Below are 13,262 nucleotides of genomic sequence, written 5' to 3' on the forward strand. Positions count from 1 at the left end.
GAACTCCTGACCTTGAGCAATCCGCCTGCCTCGGCCTCCCAGAGAGCTAGGATTACAAGGCGTGAGCCACCGCGCCCCGCCTAGTTGTCATTCTTTGAAGGTGATCTTTTTCTCTCTGGTTGCTTTTATGATCTTTACTGTATCTTTAAGTTTCTGCAGTTTTACCTTAACTTGTCTTGGTGTGGCTCTTTTTCTCTTTCTTTTAAAAATCTTGCAAGGGCTCATTGGGCTTCTTAATCTGTATTTAGTGTCTTTCAGCATTTTTTTTCTTTTTGCGGAGAAGGAAGAAGGAGTTTATTAATTTACTAGCAAATGAGGTTGGCAGACTCCCATCTCTCTTTCGGCATTCTGAAAAATTATCTTTAAATATTGCTTCTTCTTCATTCTTAATGTTATTTCTTTCTGGAAGTTAATTAGATGCAAGTTAAACTTCACTATTTCCTCCAGGTCTGCTAATCTTTCTTTCATATTTTCTCTCTTTGTTTCCTCAGAGAGAAGGCTGACGTATCTACTTCCTTATATTCTAGTGTTTCTTCTTTAAATTTGCTATTTTGGTATCTTCTGATTCCTTTATTTCTTCTCAGCTCAGTGAGGTAATTATATTTTATTCAGCTTTTAAAATTTTTCAACAGGAGAGTCATTAAGATACCTGGTTTGCCACACTGCTGAAAATAGAAGTGCGTTCTCTCATGCTATGTGTCTGCACTAGAGCCTCACGAGTTCCTTGACTCATTCATTCCACACGTGTTTACTGTGCCTGCTACGAATCAGGGCTAGGGATACAGGGCGAACAAGACAGAATCCTGGTTTGTGAGGAGCTTACATTCTTGTGAGTGGAGAGAGTTGATACATAAATACCTAATTTGGCAGGTGGGATTGAGTGTTATTAAGAAAATAAAGCAGGGTTGGGGCTGGAGTGTCAGAAATGGGGAAGGGTGGGGAAGACCTTCTTAAGAAGATGGTAATGCTTGGGCAGGTATCTGATGCTGTGAGGCAGTGGCTCCTGCAGAAACTGCAGGAAGATGTTCCGGCCAGAGGGAAAGCAGTTGCAAAAGTGAGCCTAGGCTTGGGGTGTTTGGGGAAGCACAGGGAGGTCAGTGTAGCCAGAGCCCAGAGTGGGGATCAGAAGGAGCTGTGGCTGGTGCTGGAAGGAGGGGGCTGGCTCACACAGGGCCTTGTGGGTCAGGGCGGGGAGTGCTGATACCTCACACTGTCTACATGTGTTCAGTACAGACACAATTCTTTTTTTTCTTCCTGAATATTTTTGTGCCTTGGTTGGTTGAATCCACAGAGTTGGAACCTGTGTATATGGCTGAGTGGACTGTGATGGCTATTGGAAAGTTTTAAGTTTGGTGGCTTGAACCAGGGTAGCTGAGGCAGAGGTGGTGTGAGGTGGCCACATCCTGGCTCTGTTTTGAGCTGGAGCTGATGGGATGTGGGCCTGACAGAAGGAGGAGTCAGGGAGGACACTGGGGCATTTGTCCTGAGTAACTGTATCTGGGAGGAGCCTTGCCTTTCCCAGGGCTTGCCCTCCAGGCCCAGCATGACCCTGCACTGCTCTGGGTCATACCTACTTTTCTTTGTCATGCAGACTCCTCTACCTGGGATACCTTTCCCTGCTTCCCCAGCTGTAGAATTGCCACTGAAATGTCAGCCCTGGGCACCTTTTTGGACCCCCTGTGTGTCCCCTTAGTGTTTCATGCAGAACTGTCTCCTAGTCCTTGGCCACTGTGTTGGAGGAGGTTGTTCAGGTATCCGTCAACCCCATGAGCAGGGAGTGCCTCAGTGATGGGCACTTGGCTTATGTGGCTCAGTAGCTGGGCCACAGTGGTGCCTGGCCCCTGGTCATCATCACTCTAGTTGCTTGTGCTTGTAGAAGGCCCCTGTACTTTAGGTGCTGTGCTAGGACCCACACGGGTGCCATTTGACCCACACAACCTCTAAAGCAGGTGGGATTCCATTTTATAGGTGAGGAGTGTGGAGCACAGACCTGTTAAGTATTTTGCCTGAAGCGAGTGGGTCTGGACCATTCAGAGGTCACCCCACCACTGACATGTCTTGCGAAGAATCATAGATGCGGAGGCCTGGGTTTGTGCATTGTGTTCTTTGGTACTGTTCTAGCCGCTTCTTGTTTCCAGTTCCTCCACTTTCATCTGTAGCCCCTCTAGAGGATTCTGCTCAGTCAGACTTTGGGGCAGCCCCTCTAGAGGATTCTGCTCAGTCAGACTTTGGGGCAGCCTACCAAACTGCCTTTTCTCTACACAGGAAGAGAAGCCACTCCTCCTTTGTAGACAAAAGACCACAGAGGCATTTTGTGGGGCAGGAAGTCCTGCTTCTAGAAGGGGCTGCCTCAAAGTGGAAGGGCTGAAAGAAGCTGCAGCAGTTGACCTGGAGCCACTCTGACTCATTTATGCTGTCAATGATGCCCTTTGTTACATCTTGGGAACCTGCTGCAGCAGCCCTTGAATAGTGGCCTTGCCGCCGCCTGCTCCCTACGGTCAGGTTCCCCTTCTCCCTCCTTCCCTGCCATGTCTGCCCTTGGTGAATGCCCCCATTTTCTGGCTGAACAAAGGGCAACTTCCTGACCCATTCTATATTTTTTTCCTTCTAATTTGCCACAAGAATCTTTCTGTCTCATCTGGGCCTATGCGACTTTTCTTTTTTAGGGTTTAAGTGCTTCTCTTGAGTTGGAAAATGTATAGCTTAAGGAAGAGATATCCCTCTGGGCAAGTGCTTCTGACTGGGAGAAGGAATCTCACAGATGTACGTGATGTAGTTTAGTAGCTGCTCTGGTAGGATCCTCAGAGCTTCGCAGAGAACCTCAGGGACTAAGGATGAAAGGAAAGTGCGCAAAGTGACAGCCCAGTTCCCTGCAACACGTACCTCTCGTGTCTGTGGCCATCTGTCACTTGCTGGATGCTGCCATTAGGATGTGAGGACACCCTGGTGTGAGGGGGCAGTGGTGGCAGAGCTGGACCGATGCATCCTCATGTGCTCTCCAGTGCTGGTCCCCAGCTGGACGTGAGAGAGCAGCGCGTGTGTGGGGTCACTTGTGTGAAGGGATTGTAAGGTTATGTTGGAATAACAGTGCTTAGTCCCGGGCAGGCAGCTTTACACGTTGTGGCGTCACTGGGGGTCGTTGCTGTGTGGACATGGTGGTAAATCAGTGAGCCGTGAGATGAGGCTTTGTTGAATGTGGTTGCCTGGGCAGTCAGTGCAGGGTGCGTACATTGGTGGGGCAGAAGTCACATCTGTCGAATATGTTTAATCAGGGGTAATAGTGACGTCATTGAGATTTCATTGACCACAGGTCATAACCCTTTTCTTTTCTTTTCTTTTTTTTTTTTTTTTTTGAGACAGAGTCTTGCTTTCTTGCCTAGGCTAGAGTGAGTGCCGTGGCGTCAGCCTAGCTCACAGCAACCTCAAACTCCTGGGCTCAAGCGATCCTCCTGCCTCAGCCTCCCGAATAGCTGGGACTACAGGCACGAGCCACCATGCCCGGCTGATTTTTATATTATATATATTAGTTGGCCAATTAATTTCTTTCTATTTTTATGGTAGAGTCGGGGTCTTGCTCAGGCTGGTTTTGAACTCCTGACCTTGAGCAATCCGCCCGCCTCGGCCTCCCAGAGAGCTAGGATTACAGGCGTGAGCCACCGCGCCCGGCCCATAACCCTTTTCCAGATTTAGAATGGTAGAAGATAGTAACTATAGAGACCTTTACCATCCAGCCCATCCCCACAACATGGAGAAGTGTCAGGGGATGAATTCAGCCCCTCTCCCACTCAGGTGAGACACCTGGGACAGGTGACTCAAGACCTCAGCATCTGTTTCACTACACAGAAGATAGGACCTGTTGGCAGACGCACTGTGAGCATTGGAGGTTCCATAGAAAGGCCCACAGTGGTAGACATGCAGCGTGTCACTGCTGTCAGCAGGCTTAGAAGCCAAGTGCGCACTGTAATGTGTACATGGTTCCTAGACACAGTGGCGCTCAGTAAGTGCTTCCTTTCCCCGTCCCCAGGGACAAATCCTTAGGCTTTATTACTTTGTCCTTACTTCCCCCTTTGACCATGGCATATTTGGGGCACTCATACTGCCCACCCTGGGTTATATTAGATATATGGGATTATACTCACAAGTGGTTTAAACTTTTTTTTTATGTTATCAAACTAATTGAAAGGATTTTTGCAATTTTGATTTCGAAACTATTTGTCCATGAAAAATTTTCTTCGCTGCTGCCATGTCTTCTAATTCATTTGTACGTTTGTTCAGAGGGGACAGTGTGTGCGAAGGGATGGAGCTGAGGGGAGCGTGGGTCTGCGTGGAGCTACGTGCAGATTTTAGTGGTGGCCAAAGTGTGCGCAGCATGGCCAGGAGCATGGTGGGACTGGAGGGGGAGTAGTCACAGCCTGGAGCCACTGCTGGTCTCTGGACGAAGTCTTGGAGGATTTTGAGTAGAAGCACCACCTGATCTTCCCACAGGACACACTGGCCCCCTTGGCAGTGTCATGGAGAATGACAGGAAAGGGGGGGAACTGGTTAGGTGGCTGGGGGTCAGTTAGGAGGCTGTTAGTGATCTAGGCAGAAGGCGATGGTGGCCTTAACCAAGGTAGCCCTCGCCGTGGGGACAGGGTGAAGTAGGTGGATTCAGGAGATATTGAAGGACTAGTGCTGTCAGGTCTTAGAAACTGACTGAATGTGGGTGGAGTTGGTGTGGGAGGGGAGAGGGTTGGGCATGGGAAGAAGAGGAGTCTCAGGCTTGAGGAGCCCATAAATGGTGGGACCATTTCCTCTGGTGTAGGAAACCAAGGACGGAAGCAGGCTTGGGGAGGAAAGGAGCGGGTTTGCAGGGACTGTGTGAAGGCTGAGTGGAGGCGTCCATTAGGCAGCTAGGCTAGAGAGCAGGTCCAGGTTAAGGCGGTTTGTTGTGAGGGAATGGAGAGGTTGCTTACATAAAGCTTGCAGGGAGAGAGGGCCCGGGACAGAACCCAGGGAGTCCTGGCAACCAAGGCATGGGCAGAGGAGGCGGCAGCAGTGTGTAGACACAGGGCTGTAACTGTGGAGTGGGGAGCCCTTGTGGTCTGCTGAGAGTGCGAGGGCAGGAGATGCCCCAGGCAGATGGAGAAGGTCTGCAGGGACCCTCCGGGAGAGCTGGGGGCGCTGCTGGGAGGCAGAGGCATGAGGAGGGTCCCTTGGAGGGGCACGAGTTCCCCAGTCACTACCAGCAGGAGGCCACAGTGCCGTGGTAGAGGGTGGCGTGCTCACCAGGCAGGTTGGAAGAGGAATTGGACACAGAGGAGTTGCCACTGTTAGTTCTGGTGGAGCCCTGAGGCTAGGAGGCGAAACTGGCAGCACCAGCCAGCCCAGGACAAGAGAGCAAAGAGTGGGGTTCAAGGCCACAGGGATGAGAAATGAGAAGGCTATGCCTGATGACAGACAAGTCAGTATTGCTGCTCTTGAATTTCTAGTGAGTTTTTCCCATTAATGTGAATATTAGTCCAAAGGAAGAAAACATGACTTTCAGAGTTAAGGAGGTGGCTCTGTGATTACAAATAGGAGTTGACTGAGAGTAGGCATGGCTGGGGGCAGTTAGAGGATGTGTCCAGAAGGTCTGGATGAGGATGCATTTGTGTGTGTGTGTGTGTCCACCGTTCTGCAGGGCTTTTGGCACCTGCAAATAAGGGAGACTATTAAAAGAGCTTGTAGGGCCCACCCTCCTCCTCCCTCTCCACTTTGAACTTGAAGAACAACTCTTACCCAGGAGCTCCCCCCTCGTGTCCGAGAACTCAGTTGTAGTGAGTTCTTCTCTGTGTGAAGCCATAACCCATTCCTCGAAACATCAGTCCAGCTTTGCTCTGTGAAGGAAGGAAGAATATTTCCCTTTCTCTGATTCAAATACAGCATCTTCAGATGCACACACTGAAGTCATTTTACAGACTTGAGGCTCAGGAGTTCTCAGCCCCCTCACCACAGCATGCTCCATTCCTTGCCACCCTCCCCCTCGGTTCTGTCGACCTGGTTATTTGTTGGTTCAGATGTCAGTCGCTTAGCAAATATTTGAGCGTCTACCTCATGCTAAGGACTGGGGACCCAAAGATGAAAATGTGTAACCCTCACCCTCAAAGTTAGTATGTGATGGATGTGCTGTTGTACTCTGCTTTTTTGCTTGTACCCAGATATGAAGCAGCTCTCTGACTTGTCCTTTATAACGGCCCTGTGCTGCCCCTTCTGTCAAGTCACCATGCTTTCTTGGCTTCAAGCATTTGACTTGTTTCCAGTTTTTGCTGTTAAAAATATTACTGTGATGAATATTTTGTTCAAGCTGTTTTTTTTCTTTGACTTTATTTGCTTGGGGCATATTCCCTGGAGTGGGACTTTAGGGTCAGAGGTGGGTAACTGTTATACGCTCTGTTCTACATTTCTAGATTTTTCCATGAAGCCTATTAACAGCGTTAGAGTACATTCCTATTTTCTTATAGCTCTACCAAAACTGACATTGTCATATTTTTCTTATTTTTACAAGTTCTTTCCATTTTTTTTAAAGGAAAAATGCTTTTTCCTTTTTTTAAGGAAAAAGTGTGTGGTTTTTTCCCCTACATGGTAATTTGTTGTATTGTATTTGGCTAGGTTATATTTCAGAGACAAGTGAGCCCCAAGTCTCATACTTTAATGTAATGAAAGCACCTTTCTCGTTCACTCTGCATGTCGCTTGTGGGGTGGCTGGGGCTTGTGGGCTCCCCAGAGTCATTTGGGCCAAGTGGACTCAAGAGACCTGCTCTCCTATAGCTACCACTTGAGGCTGCCTCCATAGGTGACGTAGTAGAAAGGAGAGGGCTGGGACATTGCATGGACTTTTCACCAGTTATGTGCCAGGATTCCTTATGCGGCCTGGCTTTGCAATGGGACTCCTGTGAGCACTCCTGTCTCTGCCCCAGCTGTCTCTTCTCCTGTTTGCTCATCTCTGATAACGTCTTTGTACAGCAGAATTGGATCCTCCGTCTTCATATAAGTCCTCAATATATTTTAGGTAATAAGATTTTTATCAGTTGTCTTTTTCTTTCTTTGCTTTCCATATTCCATTATATTATATAAAGGTTTAAATAGTTGCATATGTTTTGGGCACATCCATGCTTTCTCTGATATCTTTTATTTCTTTCATAAATTTGTTCTTCTCAAAGCCAGAGAATAAGCTGTTTTTTCTGATGTGCTTAAAATAGATTTTATTTGGCCCCTATGACACTTCAGATTCATCAAATATATAGTGTCAAGTGGTTTTAGTCTAAGTTAACTTTGTCCTTGGAAATGCGTGTTCTGCAATGTTAAAAAAAATCAGGTTTGTGCCTGTAATCCCAGCACTTTGGGAGGCCAAGGTGAGAGGATTGCTCGAGTTGGAGATTACAGTGAGCTATGATCGTGCCACTGCATACCAGCCTGGACAACAAAACAAAACTTTGTTTCCAAAAAAGGAAAAACTTCAAATGTATCAGAGACCTAAATGTAACCGCTAAATCTATATAACTCTTAGAAGAAAACGTAGGCATAAATCTTTGTCACCTTGGATTAGGTGATGATTTCTTACATATGATACCAAAATATAAACAACAAAAGAAAAAAATGGATAGATTGGACTTCATAATAATTAAGAACTTCTGTGCTTCAAAGGATGCTATCAAGGAAGTGAAAAGATAACTCACAGAGTAGAAGAAAATATTTTAAAATCATGTATCTGAGTAAGGGATTGTACCTTGAATATATAAAGAACTCTTTAAACTCAACAATAAAAAGACAAACCAATTAAAAATGAGCAAAAGATCAAAAAAGACATTTCTGCAAAGATAATATACAAATGGCCAATGAGCACATGAAAAGATGCTCAACATTGTTAGTCACGAGGGAAATACAAGTCAAAACTAGTGAGGTATCACTTCATACCCACTAAGATAGTTATAATAAAAAAGACAATAACAAGTGTTGCTGAGGATATGGAGAAATCAGAACTGTCATACATTACTGGTGGTAATGCAAAATGGTACAGCCACTTTGGGGAACACTCTAAATGTTGAATGCTAAATGTTGGAAACACTTGACTGTGGGAAACAGTTTCTCAATATGACCTAGCAATTCTACTAGGTATCTACCCAAAAGAAATGAAAACAGGCCGGGCATGGTGGTCACACCTGTAATCCTAGCTCTCTGAGAGGCCAAGGTGGGAGGGTAGCTCAAGGTCAGAAGTTCGAAACTAGCTTGAGCAAGAGTGAGACCTTGTCTCTACTAAAAATAGAAAGAAATTAATTGGCCAACTAAAAATATATAGAAAAAATAAATTAGCTGGGCATGGTAGCCATGCCTGTAGTCCCAGCTACTTGGGAGGCTGAGGCAGGAAAATGGCTTGAGCCCAGGAATTTGAGGTTGCTGTGAGCTAGGCTGACACCACAGGACTCTAGCCTGGGCAACAAAGTGAGACTCTGTCTCACACACACACAAAAATAAATGAAAACATATGTCTACACAAAGACTTGTACACAAATTAACGATAGCCAAAAAGTGGAAATAACTTTCCACATGTCCAGCAACTTGGTAATGGGCAAATTGTGGTAAATCCACACACTGGAATATTATTTGGCAACAAAAAGGAATGAAGTACTGTTACATGCTACAACATGAATGAACCCTGAGGACATTATGTTAAGGAAAAGAAGCCAGTCACAAAAGACTACATATTGTATGATTCCATTTGTACAAAATGTCTGTAGAGACAAAGTAGATTAGTGGTTGCCAGGGGCTGGAGTGCAGGGAGTAGGAGATGACCACTAAAGGGTATGGAGTTCTTTTTGGGATGATGAAATGTTCTAAAATTGATTATGGTGATGGTGACACAACTCTGTGAACACAACTAAAAGTCACTGTAAATTTTAAATGGATGGGGGGGAAATGGGCATTTATTGAAACCTTAAAATCTGTACCCCCATAATATGCCGAAATAAAAAAAAAAATTTAAATGGATGAACTATGTGTGAATTATCTCAATAAAGCTGTTAGAAAAATAACAAAATTTTCAAATACATCTCTCCCATTGCCTCTCAATTGTATTCTTTTAGAACCTACTAAACTGACTTCCAGGATTAAAGGCAAAGCTCCAAATTAGGGGAGGAGGAGAAGGAGGCTGCAGGGGTTGGGGTGAGGGTTTGCCAGCTTGAAGGGAAGCAGCTGGAAACAGGCAAGCCCCAGGACTGGGGTGGGTCTCCTTCCAGGTCACATTAGTAAGGGCATTGTATTCCTGTCCCCAGGATGGGGCTCGCTTCTGGTGGCACCACTTCCTATATAACTGACTGACCTTGAGACAAGGCTTCTCTCCTTGTCCTTTTCCATGCCTATAAAAGGAGGAGTGGTTGCTAAGGAGAAAGTGTGAGAAGTTCCGGGGGCAGCACAGGCCCTCTGCATGGTCCCCCTGACAGGAGCAATGTTATTCATTCAGCAAACACATGTCAACCCCCTACTGCGCACAGTTGCTGAGATTCAGAGATGAAGACGACTTGGGCTCACAATATAAAGACTTACTCTGCAATGCATTTCTTTCCTTTCCTTGCATAGAATAGAAAAATCTATTTTTGGAGCAAGATGACTGTCCTAATTACTGAGTAGTTAAGCAGGAGTTTGAGTTTTTAAGCCAGTGTGGGCTTTCCATTTAGTGTTTATTCTCTAAATGGCTGGCTGTGTAGAAAAGTACCAAATAACATTTGTTAAGCTGATCACAAACATTGTCCTCATGCCCCAGGGAAAATATCCAGTTTTAGAAATGTAGTGATTTTGTCTGGTACCAGGTAGAGAATTCCCTCATTCCACAGTTTATCAAGGGCCTGGTAAATGCAAAAATGCCACTAACATGCAATCTCTAAGAAACCAGGGACTCTGTCTTGCTGGCTATGATCTCCTAATTATTTGAGCACCTGGAACATAACAGGTGCTCAAGTTATGTTAATTAGTAAAGAAGTGAATAACTAGAGGGACTAACCACAAGGTGGCAATGATTATGACCTTTCATTCACCCTGAGAGCTAGGCAGGGCTGGAGCTTCTCTGGTGTATAGGTGAGGAAACAGGCTTGCCAGGGAATGACTTATATAAAGTTAGGCAGCTTATAAAAGGCAGAGCAGGTACTAGAATCCAGGTTGTCTGACTCCATCTGTATGTTCTAGTCCTGCCTCACTTTGAAGGCAAAAGTAGTTATATATTTTTCATAAAAGTGTTGTCCCGAGGGCTGTATCCCATTCCCACTCTGGCTGGCCCTGTAGGAGCCGAGAGGGGAACTGTGGAGCCAGGCTGCACCTGTCTGGCTCTGCTAGGCCTGCTCTAAATGGTTCTCCTTTAATAATTTCTCTTTCAAATCTTTAGATGAATGGATTTTCTTACATTGCTGTTTGCATTCTCACATTAATATCAGATTTGAAAATGTGTCATTTTTGTCCTTTGTAAAGTAACTTTTTCTATTTTAAACCTGTGGAACATAAACTCAGTGTTTAGGTTGTTCAGCCCAAGTTCCACATTCCCAGGGTGCTTGCCAACAAGAGGCCAAAAAAACATTATTGTAGAAATCAGTCCAAGGCATGGGTGGATCTGTCAGCTGACATGTTTCCATTACATAAGAAAAATGAGTTTTGGGGACACGTCTAACTACACACTGTTAACTCCAACTCTTGGCTAAATTAGGTGGGTGCACTAGTAGCTGATGGGCTGGACTGAGGCCAGATGGTGCGGGGCCTCATCCTACCTTTGCTGCCGACTCTCTGCAAACTTTTGTCCAGAGCGAGTCATTGGAACACAACTAGGATGGCTTTTCCTTTCAGCTCTTGTGATGTTAAAGACACCAGGGGTGACACATGGTTGTTTTAAGGGTTACGGTATGAGTCTACAGCTAGCATTTTCTTTAACACTGATTCCTCACCTGTGGTATCCATCACCTTCAGATCCGCACAGACAGCACTTCCTCTCTTCCCTTCCCCTTGTCTTCCTGTCTGACCTCTTGAGCACGTATTTTGGGTTAGACAGAAAGGGGGGAGCCCCTCCCTCACGGAGCCCCAGGTGGAGCAGGAGGAAGGGGCGGCACAGGGGGGATGCCCACTGTCCCAGGCTGTTGGGAGGAGATGGCACAGCCTAAAGGGTCCTGAGGAACGCCCAGGTGGCCCCTGCAGGGCCATTCACATTTGTACATCCTCTGCTTGCTGTGGTCCTGGGCACACACCGAACACCTGGTCAGCTCTTCCCAGAGAAAGAGTGTCCCTAACTGCTTCTGAAGCCTGCTGTGCAGGACTGCAGCTTGTTCTCGGATTTGCTTCATTTCCTCTAAGATCATCTGAAAGGGAGGTCAAGCTTTTTAGCACCTCCTTGAGTGTCCCAAAAATGAGGCTTCTAAAGTGTTTTCTGCATCAGGGGCTCATTCCTTTCTTCAGGCCAGTTTTAAGAATAAAATTCACTGGCACACCGTTCTCTGGGATCTTCGGAACCATCTTGACTTTCATCCTTGGGCCTTAGGAATTCACTGTTCAGTGTTCTCTAATCATACCTTCTGCTACTTTGTGAGCCCAGGCAACAATTTAGAAACTAGATCTCTAGTGCACATAGAGACTGAGTGATTTTAAAAGACTTTCCCCAAACTTAGTGACTACTTGCTTTGTTTGAAAAACATTTTAAATTCTGCTCAATTTAAATGGCATTAGTTCTTAGCTTTGTCAACTTGAATCTGGCATTTAGAAGGTGATCTTGTTTTACTCTCTGCACAAGTGTGGGTAGGGGGTAGGGAGCATGTGAGCTGGGAAAAATCAGCTAGGCAGGAGCAGATGAGACTTCAGTATGATTATAAAATCATCACATGGAAGACTGAAGCCTTCCAGAGACTGGGGTCCAGACTGCTCGAGCTGGGGGAGAAGGGCTCCGTGTCCGTGTGGCTGGCCTCCAGATGGTGTGGAGTCCAGGGATGCTGACTTTCCTGCTTCTCGGAGCTGCGTGGAGTTGCTTTTCTTTGGTGGGAAGGTCTGGCCTCCCATATCCCCACTCCTTACACACACTGGGGCCTTGGCCATGTCTGAGTCAGAGAGAGCTGAGTTCAGTAGGAGATGCAGGACTTGTGACCAGGTGAAGGGTGTGGTAAGTGAAAGTGTTGTGTGCCCACTCCTCTTCCTATAGCACTCTTGAGGACAGGGGTCATGTATATATTCAGCATGTGGTAGGCACTGGGCACGTGCTTATTAATGATGGAGCCCAGGAGATCAAGGGCTAGAAGTGAAAAGAATTAGGTCATTTTATTTTGTCCTCAGTGCCCCCTTTTTTTTTTTTTTTTTTTTTTGAGACAGAGTCTCGCTTTGTTGCCCGGGCTAGAGTGAGTGCCGTGGCGTCAGCCTAGCTCACAGCAACCTCAAACTCCTGGGCTCGAGTGATCCTTCTGCCTCAGCCTCCCGGGTAGCTGGGACTACAGGCATGCGCCACCATGCCCGGCTAATTTTATATATATATATCAGTTGGCCAATTAATTTGTTTCTATTTATAGTAGAGACGGGGTCTCGCTCAGGCTGGTTTTGAACTCCTGACCTTGAGCAATCCGCCCGCCTCGGCCTCCCAAGAGCTAGGATTACAGGCGTGAGCCACAGCGCCCGGCCCTCAGTGCCCTTTTAAGCTTACGTGTTGTCATTTCTACTGCTGTCCACCTGGTCTCAGCCACCATTATGTCACTGGGAACTACTATGGTAGCTGTCTTGCTGTGCCTCGGAAGGCCAGGCAGGCCTCCCTTGCCTTTCACTGGTACTGCCTGTGCTCTGGAGGCCCACATGGCTCTCTCCTCCCACAAAGTCTCAGGGTCACCTTTCCGTGATTCTGTCTCTAGAGACCCTGCTTAGAAGAGCAGAGTCCCTCCCTTCCCTGTGTATTCGTTTTTCTTGCTCTATTTGTCTGCATAACACCTACTGTGTGAGTCACCTGTGCTGGAACACACAGCACCTACCATGCGAGTCATCTGTGCTGGAACACAGCACCTACCTGTACTGGAACACCCAGCACCTACTGTGCGAGCCGCCTGTGCTGGAATGCACAGCACCTACTGTGCGAGCCGCCTGTGCTGGAATGCACAGCACCTACTGTGTGAGTCACCTGTGCTGGAACACAGACTCCATGAGGGTGTGCCTTTCAGATTCCCAGCACTGTGTGGCTGCGCCGTCACCAGCTCCATAGGTGTTGAAAGAATAGAAAATAAACAGTAGGGTGGGTAGATTAC

General features: G+C 46.6%; 1 protein-coding gene across 5 annotated transcripts in view; it reads left to right on the plus strand.

Moving 5' to 3' along the window:
* The window catches only part of PACSIN2 (protein kinase C and casein kinase substrate in neurons 2), a 131,086-nt gene that overhangs the window by 53,715 nt on the left and 64,109 nt on the right, over positions 1-13,262 (plus strand). The window contains exon 1 of one of the 5 annotated variants that reach the window (XM_076006936.1): positions 6,874-7,030. The exons of the other annotated variants lie outside the window; for them this stretch is intronic. The gene's annotated coding sequence lies outside the window, so the exon portion shown is untranslated. Of the gene's footprint in view, positions 1-6,873; positions 7,031-13,262 lie in introns of those variants that run through there. 5 annotated transcript variants of the gene reach the window in all.

This window comes from Microcebus murinus, chromosome 10 (genome assembly GCF_040939455.1).
Source record: "Microcebus murinus isolate Inina chromosome 10, M.murinus_Inina_mat1.0, whole genome shotgun sequence".
Classification (NCBI taxonomy): Eukaryota; Metazoa; Chordata; class Mammalia; order Primates; family Cheirogaleidae; genus Microcebus; species Microcebus murinus.